Below are 17,796 nucleotides of genomic sequence, written 5' to 3'. Positions count from 1 at the left end.
AATTATTGTTAAATCACAAGAATTTCCATTACCCAGGATTCTGTTCATGCCCTAAAGGAAGAGAAGGGAACCCCAACATGGACAAAGGAAAGCAGAGTGCCTGGCCGGGCTTGGGGAGCCGCGGATGAGGCGTGCGATTGCGACGTCGTGCGGCTTTGCTAAAAGTAAAACAAGGGATAAGTTTATACCATTGGGGTTGGCTCTTAATGAAAACAAAGTGCCTTCCACGGGTCGTACCCTCTTCTGATGACTCCCCACTCTCCTGTACAGTAATCCACTCTGCAGGTCAGCCTGGGGTCAGTCCGAGTAACCAGGCACATGGTGGTGGAGACAGCCACTAAACGTGGCTGTTCGTTCTAGTTACACTTGACCTGCAGCCCCTCCATAAGAGCAACAATGATGCTGAAAAGCTATAGCTTCTCACATTTTCTGTCCCGATCTACCGTCAATAAGATGCCTACCTCTCTTCTACCTGTTGGATCCAGGTCTCATGATTCTGGTCTTTACAGGTGAAGAAACGGAGGATCAGAGACGTGAAGACCTTGTCAAGGTCACAAGCTGGTAAGACTGAGTCCAGCCTGGGACGAAGTCCAGGGTTGCTTTCAGGGTGGCACAGCTGCCCCGCAGATTCGGTGCTTTGAGCTGAAAGATGAAGACTGTGATCTGGGCAGCCAGGATTTAAATACTTGTCAATAAAGGACTTTCCACTCATGACGTAATGGCATGCTTTGGCCTTAGGTGGTCTCAGATACTGTCACCAGAGTGATGCTAAGCTGAGCACCAGACTCTCCGTTTCTCCCCCAGCCTCCCCCGCAGTTAGGTACGACCCAGCAGCCGAGTTGTAACACCTGGCTCTTCCCTCTGTTCCCTGACTGGTGCCCGGAGGTCAAACCCAGCGTGACCTTGGAAAGCACACGGTGAAGACGGCAGAGCCGGAGTTGGCCAGGTCACTGGACACTCAGACCTCAACCCCCTTCCAGGGACAGCAGCACCCACCATCACCTAAGGGGGAGCTCACGGGTTGGGTTAAGTCTCAGATTTGTTAAGCAGCTTGTGCTACGTTAACTAGTACAATGACCATGCACTTCTTCCCTTTTCTATGTGGTATCATTCAGTTCTACCTTTTCATTCTTCCCTAAGCCAACACGTGAGAGATTTGGCATCAAAAGATCCCATATTGGCATCTATAACCATCAAAGACATGTGTCCTTAAGTGAATCACGTAAAGATTTGATCCTTCGATGGCCTCATTTATTATCTGAGTCTAATGAGAAACGCAATATGCACTCAGCTTCCTAAGCCATATCACCAGTGCCCACCGGATAGGGTTGTTAGTAAGGACCAGGGGCACACCGGGCTCCTGTCAGGGCATCCTTCTCCATCCTGAACTCCCTCCTGCCTCTGTTTGTCCTGTTACAATGGACAACCCCACCAGCCCCACCAGCCCCACCAGCCCCAGCATCACCTCCCCCAAAACCTTTAAGCTCCCTCCTCTCTGACCCTAAATCTGATTGGATTTTGGTCCTCCAGTCTCCCTCTGGGTTTCCTCTCACATCCGCCCCTCCTTCTGTCCCCACCATGATGACACTGCAGACCCGCAGCATCTCCCACCTGGACTCTGCTGGGAGCATCGCACCCGCACCCCTGCTCACTGTCTCCCCACTCCACTCCATCCACGCTAGGCCGGGGCACTTCTCAAGAACAGCTCTGGTTGCCATCGCCTACGTGCCAACTACCCGTGCCCCCTGCTGCCTTCAGAGGCACAAATCCCTCGCCTGGTCATTAAGGAACCTCGGCAGACTGTCCAGTATCCCTCCCACACTGGTCTCTGCGACCTCCCTCCTGGAACTTACTTCCCAGCAAATTCGGTGGCTTCAGTTTCCTCCCTCTAAGACATTGCTCATGCTTTTGTCTCAACTTATAACTCCCTCCGCTTTGCCCTAACCGAAGCCTTCCTACTAAGCCTACAAATCCTACAAATTCTGTAATTCCCCTGCATTGAGCTTCTACAGCCCAAAAGCTCTCCAGTATCTCCCCGAGTATGGAAAGGCTTTCATCCTTTTGAAGCCTCTCAGCGCTCTAAGCCGTTTCCCGGGGCTGCCCGCGCTCAGCGGGTGCCTGGCTGTTTCTGCTCACCTGTTCCCGCGTGCCTCTGCTCTCCCTGCAGCATTTGCTACAGAGCCCGGCGCGAAACAGGTTCTCTGCAAACAGCTGAGGAACGGCGTGCTGTCCATAGTGAGTGCTCCTCATGTAAAGAAAGCCCCTTTCTATGCTTCCAAATCCATAGCTTCCCCCATGACCTGATTTTCTTGGGCCTCTTGAAATCAGGATACAGAAAGAGGTTAGAATATCATAATTTTAAGTGTTGGAAAAACACCTTGGAAATCTGAGCACTGCCGCTTCTTAATCAAAGAGACCGATCCTCTCACCCATTTACCAGGTTCTGGTTGCAGGTCTCCCCATGATGGTCAACGCTCCACAGGGGCGTGGGCAGAGGAAGAGGGGTCAGTGCAGCCTGACAGACGGGGAAGTGTGGTCTCCTTAAGCGGTTCCCGTACCCCTCTGCACCCTGGTCCCTAGAGCAAGCTTGCACTTGGCCCAGGAGCAGGACGGAGAGCAGTGAGCTGCAGAAAGTGCCCCACTCCAAGAGCCAAGAGCCTGGCAGGGCCTGGGACGTGGGCTGGAATAGCTGGCATAGTGCACATACTTCCAGTCCCAGACATTTCAGTGCCCTGAGAAATCCCAGTCTCTTCGGCATTTTCTCAGCATCTGCCATTTGAAATGTGCACTTAGCCAGAAACATCTGCAGCCTGGATGGTACCCTGCTGGTGGGCATGGACCGTGGCTCAGCCCCTTTGGGAAACAGTCTGATAGCTTCTCTAAGAGTTTCACGTGAGCCTGACATGGCACTCGGCTTCCCCACTCCTGGGTGTTTCCCCAAGACAGTATCTATACAAAGACTTGTGCACAGAAGCTCATAGCAGGTTATTTGCAGCAGCCAAAGGCTGGAAACAGCCCAATGCCCAACACATGAATGGACAAAAAAGGAATTCTGAATTAGGAGCTCGAGATTTGCAAATATTAACTAGTATATACAAAACAGATAAACAAAAGTTTCTTTTGTAGAGCACAGGGAACTATATTCAATACCTTGTAATAGCCTATAATGAAAAAAATGTGAAAAGGAATGTATGTATGTATATGCATGACTGAAACATGATACTGCACACCAGAAATTTACACAACATTGTAACTGACCAGACTTCAATTAAAAAAAAAAAAGATGGTGGATCCACCCAGGGGATCAGCCCTCAGAAACAGGAAGGAAAGAACCATTGATAAACACAACATAAACGAATCTGAAAATAATTAGGCTGAGTGTGTGTGAGGCAGGACAAGAACGAGCAATCTGTGGTGACAGAAACCAGGTGAGTGGCTGCCTGGGGTGGGCGGGAGTGGGCACAGGTGGGAGGGAGGGATGAGAACGGGGAGGGAGAACCCTCGGAGGTGACGCATGTGTCCTCCACGTCGAGCATGTGATTGGTTCACAGGTGTATACAAATGTCAAAATGTATCCAGTTGTACAGTTACAATATGTGCAGTTTGCAGTGTGCCAATCAATAAAGCTGTTTAAAAATCTCCGAGTTAAGTTGAAAGTATATGAAAAAAGGACCTTATTGTCTAAAGCGCTGTCTCTGGACTACAATTCACACTGACGGGGGGAAGCTAGTTCTGGTCAAGTATTCAGAGCAGCAAACGTTTCTTGGGCTGCCCACAGGCAAGACCCTGGATGCTGCAGGAGGAGAGCAGGACGAGGGCCCGTCCTTGGTCAGTCCCCGAGAAACATCCCCAGGAGGGGACTGGCGAAGCTGTGCTCATCATCAGAGAACCTGATCAGACCTTTGGGAAGGGCTGGAAAGCAGAGGCCTGAGCCTGGGCGGAGAGGGAGCCAGCAGGGGAGTGAGGGACAGAGAACTCCCAGGAAATGGTCCAGGCTCCCAAAGATAGCAAACAGAGAATCGTGTCTGGTGGGGACCAGAGGCTGATGCTTAGACTGGGGCAGACAGCAACGGGGAGAGGAGTGGGTGGTAAGATGGTCTCATTCTGGGCATCCTGCCTAAGGAGACCAGAACAAAAGTGGGACCCAATCCCTCAGGACCACAGGCTGCTCAGAGCAGAGCCCAAAGTCCCAGACCAAGACCAGTGGAGAGAGATATGGAAAGGTTTGTAGATGGCATGTTTAGAGGGTACCCTGTTTATCCTACCCGGGACACACAGCAGAGTATCTGCTTCGGAATCTAAGCTTTCGGGAGATATCCTGGCCATTGTCCTGCCCCCGGGGCTGGATGTGTGATGGAGTTGAGACGGGACACCTGGGCTACCAGGAAGTGGGGAGATGTCATGAGAAAGGAAGGGATGTATCATTCACCCACGCAAAATGCACTCGTTCAGAAAGCACTGGCTCATGCTTGCTCTGTGCTGCTGTGAGCACCTGCAGATGATGTGGCTCCGATGTCAGCAGGAGATCAAATTCAAGCCAGAGTCAGGGGAGGAAGGGGACAGACATGGCCCAACACAGTGTCAGGCTCGTGGTAGTTACTCTGTGAGTGCGTGTTGTTTGAATGAATGAATGAACGTCATATTTCTGGGTTCGACACCGTCACCAGCCAGGTGACAGGTAGGCTGCGCTCATCCTTCTTACCTTCTTTGATTCAAAGGGAAGAAGGAAAGATTTTCAAAAATGTTTAATAAATCTCTGGTGAGAGGAAACAAATTACAACGAGTCCAGTCAGGTCCTCGTCAGGCAGCAGCTAGCCCAGACCCACAGCGAAAGCTGGACATCGCCGGCTGAGCCAGAAAAGCTGGTCTGCGGACGTGAGGAGGGAAAAACTGCCCTGCAGCGAAGTTACTGGATGGTCAACAGTTCATCAATTAACAATGTCGATTGACTAAGTTTGACAATGACCGTCAAGGAGCATGTGAGTTCTGGCCCTTCATCTCCAAAGGAAACCAGTGGCATGGTTTCCAGATACTGGCATCTCCTAATATTTTAAATTCCACTGAGTTTTGAAATCTCTTGATGGTTTCCAGGGCTTTTCCGCAGAATGGTGTGTTTTCCACATAAGATAAGACTGGCGTCCTTCCCGTCAGGTAGAAGCTGGAGCCGGCAGCGGAACCTCTGTGTAATGGAATTCCCATGGCATTTCACAGCCAGGGCATTGGAAAGGGAGACAAAATTCCCTGAAAGAGGTTCAAGGCTAGAAATATGTTCCTAAGTCCAGTGATTTCCCACAGTGCCAAACAGGATGCAACGTTCAGCTGAGCCTATGAACTTTTTAACCTCTTGGACCGCTACGGGAAGCCTCATTCCTGCTAAACTGTCCTTGGTCAAATTCCTTTTAGATGAGAAGGGGGCAGTGAGATTGGCCCTGACCGTGAGTTTGACGCCGGCAGAGAAATGCCTGCGTTTGTTGGGGGTGCTGGAAGGGGAGAAGCTAAAGGCCCTTTCCTGGAAGCACAGAGCCTTGGGTTTGGGGAAAAATGAACAAAAAGTGCTGGGGATGGAGGGGGCATTTGCCAAGCACACTGGCTCGTGGATCCATGATGCTGGCCAACGGAGAGAGAAGCAGTGGGTAAAGGTTGTCCTCCCAGCCATTCCTGCTACACGCAGAGCATCAGTGGAAGGTTGCAGGGCTCATGCAGATCACCTGACCCTTCACTTCCATTTCACAGACAAAGAAACCAGGACCCAGCACAGGGAGCAAATTTCCCACCAACACATAGCTCATTCGTGGCAATAAAATTCCAAGTGAAAGTCTAAATGCAATTACCGGCCATGCGCACAGGGGTCAGAAAGCCTGTACGCGACCTTCCCCAGCCTCCGTCCCCTCTGAGCCCTAGGCTTCCCTCAACCCTGCAATTCTATCATGCTTTACTCAGAGTATAACTCCCTGCTTCCTCTCGTGTTCCCAGCAGAAGAGATGGAATTCAAATCCACAACCAAATACCGGAAAGTTCTTTCTGGGGCTTTTGCACTGAGTCCCAGCACTGTCCACCCCAGCCCCCTTACCTGTGAAACTCATTCTTTGGCAGAAATGAAAAAAGAAAAAGAAACAGTATCAACAGTGCCCGCAGTCACTGTTACTAATAACAACGGAAAGCAGAGGAAGGATGCTTGCCGCTCTCACCCACGATGTGCTGGACCCAAGGACCCCAGGACTGGTTATGTTCCCCCCTTTTCCCCAATGTGGAAACTGAGGCTCAGAGAGCGTAAGTGACCATCCGTAAGTCACACCGCTGTGACTGTGAAGACACACAGGTGAATCTAAAGTGGATCTAAGTTGAAAAAGCAGCACCAGTTTCTCCAGGCTCTGGGGACTAGTCTCCAAGTCCAGTCTGGAACCTTGGTGCTTTTGAAAGTGAGTTTTTCTCACCAATAACATAGTATGCAACCAAATAAAATCACAAGCAGACTCCAAGACCTCACCATTTTCTTCCATTTGTGGCAAAAGAGAATGTCTAAAAATATTTCTCCATTTCACGGAAACAGTGTAAAAATAAAAGCTTACAAACACGTCATGCCAGTGGCTGGGGGTTTTCCTGGGGCGGGGGAACTTCATGTGCCAAATGCAAATAAATGAATCACTGTGATTAACTACACGAAGGCATGGAGCTCAAAGTGTAGGACGGGTCTCCAGGGTGGGGATCACTGCCCTGTGGACTAGTCACCGCACAGACCTGCCTCCTTTCTACATATATGTGCGTTTTAACATTCATTCAACAACCTTCCTGCAGAGCCTGTGTGCTATGCTTAGTTCTGGGCCTACAGAGCTGGACGCGACAGAGTATTACCCGCGGGTCCTGCTGTAGACAAACAATTGCCCTGCACAGTGACCAGGGCTGTAAATGCAAAAAATGCAACTGTCCCAGGTCATCAGAGAAGAAGGGAAAGATTCTTCAGCAAGTGACTTTGGAACAATAACACTTGGAAAAATGACTTATTCAGGTTACTCCTTGCCATAGATCAACACACATTCTAGATGGAGTCAAGAGGTAGCTATTTAATCATCTATTTTTTTAAAAAAGCAGAAAAACTCAAAAAAAAAAAAACAGCGATCATCAGATCTCTGGAGAAGGACGAACTTTTTAAACTTTGAAGCAACGAAGAAATTATCAAGGGAGAAAGAGATTTTGACTAGATAATAATTTTAAATGTCAGTCTATTAAATATAGAACCACGATTTCAGAGTAAATGGATAAAGAAAATGCAATTGTAGTAAATATGCAGACAGAGGGTTAATTTCATAGCAAAATGCCAATGGAAGAGTGGGGTCGGGGGGTCATGGACGAAGAATTCACAAAAGGAAATACAATTAGTAAACAAACACTTGGGAAAATTTCCCGCAGCATCAAGGATGGAATAAATACAATTAAAATAATTATACACCATTTGACCTATCAAGTTAACAAAGCTTATAAAAATAAACATCATTGCCAGAGAAGGTACGGGGACACAGCGCCTTAGTTACCAGCGGCCAGCACTTGCCCGGAGCTCGGAAAGCACTGCGGTGACAGCCTAAAGAATCCGGCTTCCGGGAACCCTAAGGTGATGGGAACCAGCACTGTAACACTGCAGAGAGAAAGATTTTCATCACAACAGAATTCATCATAATGACAAACTGATAATGTTAGGAATGCCCCAGAAGGAGACACGCTGGTTAGGAAAACACATGGCAAAAGGGATTACTTATATTTTTAAAAACTATGTCATAACAAGAAAAATATGTCTGATAGAATATTCATTGGAAAAGGCAGAGCATAAACCTGGATATACAGCACGGTCAAAACCATAATAAAAAGGAGTCACATGGAAAGTCAGAAGAACAAGGGAGATGTGTTCGGGGTGGGGTGAGGACCGGTTTGCTTTTCATTTCATTCTGCTTGTTTCTGTTTCACAAACGTGCTTCAATGAGCACGCCAGTCCTTCCCCAGTACACGCGTCACGAAGACACTGCTTAAAAATGAGGATGCCCTGGCCCAGATGATCTGCTCTAGTCCGGAATCGGCATGTTTATTAGCATTCCAGGGGATGAGAAAAGCCACTTCTCAGACACCAGCTGGGCAGCTGACAATCCGACTGCATCCTGGCACCAGCCGCCTGGAATTAGCAAAGGCCCCACGCGAAGGGCAAAGTCCTCATTTCCGGCACGAGCTACCTGTGGCGAGCGTCAGACCCCACAGCACTGCCTTTACTTCAGGTGCCAACCAAAAATGGGACCCCGAGGCTGGCCAGACTTCCGTCCCACTTGGCTGCACATTTGGGAGTTCTCATAACTCCCACCGCACACTTGATAATTTGCTAGACGGACTCACAGAACTCAGGGGAAAAACACACTTACAATTACAGGGTGTCTTTTTTAAGAATACAAATTAACAGCCAGATGAAGAGGTGCAAAGGGCAAGGTGCTGGGGAGGGTGGCCCAGAGCCCCCCAGCCCCTCCTTCCAGAATCCGGGCGCGACACCCACCAGGAACAGGGTGTGTTCGCCAACCAGGAAATCCCCTTGCTCCTCCGGGTTCAGAGTTCTGTGGGGTTTTATTACCCAGACAAGGCTGATTAAATCATCGGCCGCACAATTGAATTCCATCTCCAGCCCCCCTCTCCTGAGGTCTGAGAGTGGGGCTCAGAGTTCCAGCCCTCCAATCACATGCTCAGTCTTTGTGGAGTGGCTTGATCTTTCTGGATCTTTCCTCCCTTGAAACTATTGAAGGTCCTACCTCATTAGCATAAATTCAGGTGCGGTCAAAAACGTCCTTCCGAATAACAAAGACTCTCCTGTTACCCCAGAAATTCCAAGGGTGTGGGAGCTCTGTGCTCGGGATGGGGGCAAAGACCACATTACTCCTTTATTATGTCACAGTGACCCACGTCCAAGAATCATATTTGAGAGATATTAGAATTACAGTATTTTAATTTAAACAATAAGTTTTAGGCTATTAATGGGGAGGGTATTTGGGGATGCTAGAGGCAGGGGAGACTCCCGCGGAGACCCCTGAGCTGGGTCTGGAATGGTGATGGGCTTTGCCCGGAGGGGTGTCTGATGGGGGTGGGCGAATGGGAGGGGTGAGTGTCTGCTGAGGATAGAGGGTTGACATGCATCACGTTTCTGAAAGAAGTGTTGTGTTCTGCGGTGGCTGGAGCTCAAGTCTGCATGAGGGAGAGATGCTACCACATTGGGATGAGCCACATTTGCTATGCAAAGGGGTCTACTATGTCTTTTTTTCAAATTGAAGTATAGTGGTTTATAATGTTGTGTTTCTGATGTACATCATAGTGATTTGGTTACACATAAACATATATATATATATTGCTTTTCATATTCTTTTTCAGCACAGGCCGTTACAAAGTATTGAATAGAGTTCCCTGTGCTGCACAGTAGGACCTTGTTGTTCATCTCTTTTACATATAGTAGTGTGTAGCTACAAATCCCGAATTCCCAATTTATCCCTCCCCACCCTCTTTCCCCCCAGCAACTGCAATTTGTCCTTTAGATGAGAGTTTCAAACACTATGTGTGGCATGGCTGCTTAATAGAATAGGCACATCAAAGGACACTGTATGCTTTAAGAGGAGCTGTTTTTTTGTGAAGTGTTTTGGTTTTATGAGTATGTTTATGGTGTGTGTGTGTGTGTGTGTGTGTGAACATTTGGGCTCCACAAGTGTGCTGGAAACTGCTAGCGTCCCACTGCTGAAGCTGTGGCTTCCGACCAGGGGCCGTGAGCTGCAGACGGGTGACGGTCCCCGTGTGACAAATGAGCAAGGTCAGGGAGGTTCCACCCCAGAAACAACCGCAGTAAATGCGTGATGAACTAGGACCTGGTAGGGACTACAGAGGAAATTCCATGCTGGCGATGGATATATTGGGAAATTTTACTGACAGATTTAAGAGCCTGCCTGACAGGAGGCTGGATGAGTCTAAGAGCCACAGAAGAAATACCAGGAAGGCGAGGTGCGTCACGAGTGATGAGTTGACGTAAAGGACCCACAGGACATGATGTCAAGTGTAGATCTAGGTGTCTGCCTCAGCCACGGGTCAGGGAAAACTGACCCAGGAGAGCCAAACACACTGGAAAGTGGGAGGACAGGGCACCACAGCCCACCGCGGCTCATGGAAGGAGAGGAAGCTATTAGGGAGACAGGAAAGAGACGTCGGAGACCCTGGGAAGGGAGGCTTCTGGGTAGAGACCAGCCCGGTCTCCCCCAAAGCCCACTGGAACGCACACAGAATCTCACTCACAAAACTGCAAAATTAGCTAAGCTTGGGAATTGGAGAACATAAATCAGTCATTTTCCAGACTCTGGGAAGAATGTCCACACAACACTACCTGGAGAGAGCTAGTCGGAGCCAGATGCATTAAAAGGCTGTGGGACTGATTCAAGGAGACTGATCCTGGGACAGAAGAGATTCCAGACAGACTGCAGTGTGAGTGAGACCTGGGTGTCTGCAGAGAACACACGCCGGCCGGCAAAATTCAGGTGAATTAATTACCCAGCAGCACCAAGAGAGCTGGCTCTTTGGTTAAAAAAATGAAAAGAAAAAAAAAAAAAAACCAAGCAAACAAACAAAACACCCATAAGATCATAAGATTTTCACCTTAAGCCATACCCAAAAAATTTCAGACAAATTGGTGAATTAATAAAACAGAAAATACATGAATATCGATCTAATCTCTATCTGATTATGCTGAGACCAGAAATTGACACCTTGTAACTGACTATACTTCAATTAAAAAAATAAATCTCTGTCTGAAGAAAGGCCTTCTAAATAAATTACTTACATAAAATATTTTATATACATATGCCAAGATGGGAACAGAGCCAACAGAAGGCATTACAGAAAATTAACGGGGACGTTTCAAAAAAGAGCGACCAATAGTGTCAACCATGCCTGACCACTGGAGTGAAATCAGAGCTGGGTCTTGAAGAACAGGCCAGATCCAGACAGGTGTGGATCGGGGAGGGAGGCCCAGGTCACCAGGGCAGCGTGGCGCTGGACGAGGGGACAGCCAGGCCTCGGGTTGGCCTGTCTTAATGATCAGTTTACCGAAGTCCTGCACAAACAAAGGCCACCTGGGCGAGTGACACCACCTGCCTAACTTCATTTCCTTATGCCCGTCAGCACTGACATTTGTAGACTCTTTGAAAACGAATGTAATTACTCAGGCAAACACTCGCCCCTCTGCAGGTGAGCGGGTCTAATCCAAGTGCCTGGGCCAGGATGTGGCCTTTGACTTAGAGAGGACAGCGCTTGGGAAGGTGCTCCCAGGCAGCTGTAACTGCCTGTGTGCAGAAGTGGCTGATTGGTTTCTGCTCCACCAAACACCTGAAGAACAGCGCTTTGCATACTGTATCCAGGACAGATCCCTGTCAGCCGCAGAAGAAAGAAAAAATTAAGGGAAGAGCCAGCAGAGACAGGAGATTCACACCGGTCTCACCGTTACCTTCCCCGGAAGGCATTTCAAAGAAGCTGCTCGATCCCTTGTCAAATACAGGTGGGTTTTGTTTCATCCTCAGCAAATACCTTTGAAATGTCTGGCAACCAGAACAGGGCAGTAATTTACAATGCACGTGCTACGTCCACGTTTTAAAATGGCATTTTCTTTCCTGATACGCAAGAAAGAAATCAGACACTGAGACAAAAAAGGTTGGAAAAATAACCTTCTAGTAATTACAACCTTGATTTTTTTTCTTGCGCCATCTTGGCTTAGATGTGCAGGTGGCACTCCTGCCCAGTGTAGACGTGCTTGAAGCCGTGGCTTCAAAATCAAGCAGAAGCAGTTTTTCCTAGTGACAAATCCTAGATTCAAAACAATACCATCAACATCTCTCAACCCTGAAGTTCAAAATCATATTTAACAAGCCTGCATTCCAGCCCTGAGGTGCACACATCCACCTCCGGGATCTGCTTGGACCTCCTTTTCCTCCCCAGGCCAGAGGGAGGATCCCTGCAGAGTCTCCATCTCCTGGAGCCCTGATTTGAAAGATTAGAGTTTTATGAACAGTTTCTCACCTTCAATCAAGTGGTTTCCTCGCTTTTCACTGGCACAGCCTTTGTTCAGGGAGCTGATCAAAGGTGTTCCTTTCCAATCCAATCTGCTGTTGGGTGGGGACGGATTCCACTGAAAGGCAGTGTTTAGCCAGGAGGGAGATAAGGATTTTTGCTTTGTGATGTAGGTGACCAGATGGATGCAGACACCTGCGACAAAGCGGGTGAGCTCATTAGCATTTGAAAGAAGCCCACAGATGCTCTCAGCACACGGGGATTTTGCTTGATGCTTCTGTTCTATGAAAGCTGAATAAAAGGTGTGTTTTTCTGCTTCCTGGGAGAAGCACATGGAAAGACACAAAAGTTTTCCTTTATAACGTGCAAGAGGTACCCGGATCCTGCAGTTACTGATGAGCGAACATCCGAGTCTTGGGGACAGAAGGCAGAGCCGTTGGCAGGGACCTAACCTGTCCCGCCCGTCCTCCCAGGCTCAGCGCCGCCTGGCCGGGTCCCCTCCTGGCGGTCTCCTCTGCTAACCCTGCCTCTGCGCTCAGCTCCTTTCCCTGTGGTTCTCCTCCCAAATGGCAGGGACACGTGTGTTGACATTTGTCCATCACTCCACTAGACCCAGGGTTAGAACACGGGTGCGGTGTGTGCTCCTCTCTGCACACCCAGCCCCTTGCGGGGGGAGCATCGGCAAACACCCAATGGCACCCTCTCCAAGGAGGCCTTGATGACGTCTGCCCTTTGTTTAGAAAGTGCACACTTTATTTTTCTTCTCCCTTAAGTGTCTTCCTGGATACGGGCTTCCTTCCCTAAACTGATAAACTTTTAAATATCTTTAAGAGAAGGAAGGGAGGGAGGGAGAGAGGAAGAGAGAAAGAAAGAAGGACTCAAAAACAAGCAAGAATAAGAGACACACACTCACAAAAGAGAAAAATCAGAAAAGAAAACGTCTTCAAACCCATCTTGTCATCCAGGCTTTCAAGCTTCTTGAAAGGTGAGGTCACCCCTCTTTCACCTTTGCTCACCTTCATTCATCCTTCAGCCTCCAGCCTCACGTTCCTCCCTGCCTCCACCATAAAATCGCCCCCGAATTCCCTGCCTACTTCCATTCTGACAGGCTGCCTCCCGCACCCAGAAGCGGCTGGACAGCCGCTGACCGGCCCCTGGGACCAGGAGCGGGCTCCCCGCGGGCCACCCTCCTCTCTCCCCGCCCGGGCTTAGGGCCGGGAGCGCACACGCGGTTCCCTCCCCCTCTCCCTAGTGGCTGTGCTGAGCCTCCTTCATCACCTTCGACACCTCCCACCCCACGTCCATCATCCAAAGTCCAGCAGACGGGCTCGTGTCTACACCACCGAGATGGTGAAGACCATCGAGCACAAAGAGCCTCCACTTCCCCGACATTTCCAGCTCCAGGAGTATGTCTACCTTTGCCTGTTGCTGCACAACAAAGTGCTCCAAAGCTCAGTGGCCTAGAAGCTACACTGTAGCTGAGGAGGTCAGCGTGGCGGCTAGGGGTTCTGGCCAGGGCCTCTCATGAGCCAAGGTGTCAGCTGGGATTAAAGCCATCTGAAGGCTTGACTGGGGCTGGAGGATATGCTTTCAGGATGTGTTACTCCCAGGATTGATGGCAGGAGATCCCCCCTCACCACGTGGACCTCCCCACAGGGCTGCTTGGGTGTCCTTGCAACATGGCGGCCGGCCAGCTACCCCCACAGGGTGACCCAAAAGAATGAGCCTGGTGGAAGCCACCATGCCTGGGCCACACCTCATCTCAGGAGTGACCCTCCACCAGCTCCCTCGTATCCTGCAGGTTACACAGGCCAGCCCTACTCGGCTTTGGAGGGATTACCTCAAAGTGCGAGCAGCAGGAGGCGGGACTGGAAGGGTGGCTCCCAGGTAGAGCCTCCTCCTTCCTGGCTCTGCCAGCGACCCACTTTCTCCCTTTATCACTAGTCTCTCCCCTTCTGCTGACTTATTTGCCTAAACAAACAGGTATATTCAAATATCTCCTAAACAAAAAGAGAAAGAAAATTCTCTCCACGTCTGCCTGATTCCACCGAGAGTTTCTTTAAAAAGTCCTCAATCCGCTGTCTCCACTTCCTCAGTTCTGTTTAGGCTTCATCCCATCACGACCTCTCTTTGGTCCCCACTGTTCCTCTAAAACTCCTGTTGTGGCTGCCAGTGGAGTAGTGGTCACCAAATCCAGTGACCCTATAACCCAGTGACATCTCTGGGGACACGGGTGGGTGACACCTCCTTCCTTTCTGAGAAAACCTCTCTCCGTTCCTCGGGCATCTTCCTCTCCTGGCTCATCTCCTAGGTCTGTTTCTTCTACATCTTCCTCCTTGTTCCTCTGCACTTCCCTTGCACGCTGTCTTTTTGAGGATTCCACCCTAGCCTCTCCTCCCCACGCTCTATCTACACTCAGTGCAGTGAGAGCTGAAGCCCCAGTGCTACACGGAAGCAGACCTGGTGTGAACCAGCTCTGCCCTGCCTCTCTCAGTGGCCTTAACCAAGTCTCCCAACTCTCCACGTGTCAGCTTCTTTGTCTTCAGGATGGAGAGCGCAGGGCAAGCTCGCAGGAGTGTTCAGGGTGCTAACTCATGCAGGTGGCAGTGCTCGGCAGCCAGCGATGGTGTGGGGTGCACCTCACTCATTGGGTCCAACAATTTCTTGTAGCAGATTCTAATTTCACAAGTCACTGACTTTGGGGTGCAAACGTTTCCCGCTATCTGGACTGTGTACTTTGAGCCCCCACTGCCACCTGAAGGCATTGGAAAACTGAATCTAGTCACTCCCAATTAAACTCAGCCAGCTTCAGTGATTTCTTGGTCATTTCAGATTAAACTCAGCCAAATTCAGGATCCCCTCCCCCTTCTTTTAGGATTACACCTGCATTTCACGGACATCTGCACAGCATCATAGCATCAGGGACCAACATTTGATTCATGGTCAGTATCTGTCGATGCATCTTCCACTTGTCCCATCGTCCTCAGTCATGGTCACCTGATGTCACCCACTAAAATATGACCCTCCAGGATGGTCCTAGGGCATTACCACCCTTCAGTGCTGGCGCCGGCTGCAGTGTATTTTGTAATCATTTCCTAATCCAGCCTTCAGGTAGGAACCCTCATCCCGGACAATAGGGGCTTGCCAGCTGGCTCTTTCTCAGACAATCTGCATGTCCTTTCAGGCCACAGGAGGACCTGCGCACACCCCCTTGGTGTCCATGGGCCTCTGGGAGGTCCCCACAGACGCGTCTATTTCTCTGTCATTCTGGTGCCTTGTTGCACACCTGGCTTCCCTCCAGGCCTGCTGTCTACCCGACACCCCTCGGGAAGGAGGCATGAGATCACTTCAGCCTGGGAGCCGCTGATCTGGCTGGATCCTCATCACTGCCCACTGCTGTGGGACTTAGCCAGAAGAGGGCCGGCCGGCCCAGGCATCTGAAACGGGCCTTTGGCTCTCCTGCTTCTCCTCTTGTGCACCCCCGTCACCACCTCCCCATCGAAGACAACAGCTTGGACTCTAATATGGACGAGGAGAAAGGTAACTGCTATCATCTGTGCGTGATTCAGCTGCGCACCCAAAGCACGCGCACTAGTTTCTAACTGGAAGCCAGAAAGTTCATAAACTCGTCCTCTGGTTTCTCTGTTCCCCACTGCCTTCCTGCCTGAGCCCATGCCGGGCAGATGCCCCCAGCCCGAAGGGGAGGGAATCCCAGGGTTACGTTATGTATGTGACAAACACTTGGATTTACAATCACACGCCACCTTGCCACATGTGTGTGCGCTGATAATAACTCCCAACCCCTTCGCTGCCCCATGACCTCCGGGACACCCCAAGCTGCCCAGTGGACTCCCCAGCATCGGCCGGACGTGGCCTGCTCCTCGGCCTGCTGCGCCCTCGCCTCGCCTCCCTTGGGGTCCCTGTGCTGAAGGCTGTGTTCGCACATAGCTTTCTCTTTCTAGTTCATTCTCAGCATCCAGCCAATTCCAACCACAGCTTCCTGCCACTAAACCGCAAAACACCTTCCCACAGAGCTGGGGCGAGGCTCCGGGTCGCCGCTCCCTTGACATCTAAGCCCTGTGCCCTGCACGACAGATGCCCAAGACACCGGCTGTGTGAATCAGAAAAGACCAGAATTGAGCTCAGATGCAACCCTGACATTTCTTAAAAGAGATTTTTTTTCCGGATGGCATTTTGCTCTAGGCCTAAAATCCCTCAGTCTCTCCATATCTGCCTCCACTGATTTCCAAGCTCAGTAAGTTAGGGCTCTCCATGAATGACTCCACAGTCCACAGCCCTCGGGGACCAGAGGGGCACACAGCAGTCCTGGAGGGCCCCGAGGGTCGGCGGTGGCTCACGTCTGAGGCTGCCCACGGCGTCCAGAGTGGGGAGCCCATCAGCCAGAGCGGGAAGGCTGCAGCTGCCCGGGCCTCTGTCCCTCCCCACCCCACCCCGGTGAGCGGACCCTCCTTCCAGTGAGGGATGAGGGCGGTAAGAGTCCGTAGGTCCTGGGGGGATGGATGTGCTAGGTTTGGGTTGTGTCTCGAATTTGGCATTCTCAGGGGAGCCGACTTTCACTGAAAGTCATTTCTCACCTTACTGATGCTCAGGGATGTCAAGTTATTTGCCTCCGGGCACCCTCTTCCTCCCACGGCCGCTTCCTCCCTGTGAAATGTTATGATTAGACTTCCTCTTATCAGATGACCTAATGTAAAGAGCAGAGCAGGAGACAGGCGTGTGGAAACTGGGGCTGGTGCCAAAACCCCGGCCATCACGTGCCCCCCATGGGCTCCTCGGATGAGCAACCGGAGCTGCTCCTTCAGCCACAGCCAGAGCGTCACCCGTCCCTAGCATGCCCGGCCCCGCCCGGGGTGGGGGGCGCTCGGGGGCACTGAGACTCATCTGTCAGCCCTGCCCCACCCCAGCTCGCCTGGATTAGAATCGATGCCCTTCTTTCTAACACACATCCTCAGGGACTCAGACGCCTGCCAAAGGCGAGGGGCCATTGCCTGGAGCCTCCAAATGCATCGTTGACCTTTAGGACCGTTTCGGGGAAAACAACTTTTCTGTCCAGACCACCACCATCCCAGTGTGCCCTGGAGGATGTCACTGGGGGATGAATTCAGCTGTTCCCAAGGCAGTTCCCTGTCCCGGGTCACGAGGACCCGACAGACCAGCCTGAGTCCCTGCCCTGGAGAAGTGCGAGTCTCACCAGGACTCGGGAATTCCCAGGTGGGTCCCCGTGATTGCAGACCAGGCAGGCCCGGGGCTGGCGTGTGACCCGCGGGCACCACCGCTCTGCCGCCCTCACCACGTGATGAAGGCATGAACTCCACATGTCCTCCTCCCGGGCAACATATGCCGGGTCGGGGCCGTCAGCAGTGCTGGTGGCGTTTCTGCTCCTTGAGAAAGTGACACGGAGGAGCCTGTCCCGAGGAGGCTGTTTGGTTCTCTCCTTGGTGGAGTTTGCTGGAAAGCCACCAACGGCGAGCCCTGCGGGCAGCCGTGCAGGCCACGCCATTCAGCTTTGTCAGACGCGGCACATAAAGAACGAAGGGAAGAGAGGGAGGGAGGGAGGGAGACATAGGACCACAGTCCGAATAGGTTTCTTAAAGAAATACTTATTCAGTAAAACAAACCCTAAGTTAGTTCAATCAGCTTTTTACATGTAAATGTCGGGCACTCGCCCCAAGACAGTGGCTTGAGCCTGTGCCCTAAGCCCCTTCCACCACTAAC

Source organism: Vicugna pacos, chromosome 5 (genome assembly GCF_048564905.1).
Source record: "Vicugna pacos chromosome 5, VicPac4, whole genome shotgun sequence".
Classification (NCBI taxonomy): Eukaryota; Metazoa; Chordata; class Mammalia; order Artiodactyla; family Camelidae; genus Vicugna; species Vicugna pacos.
Note: the sequence above shows the minus strand (reverse complement) of the source record.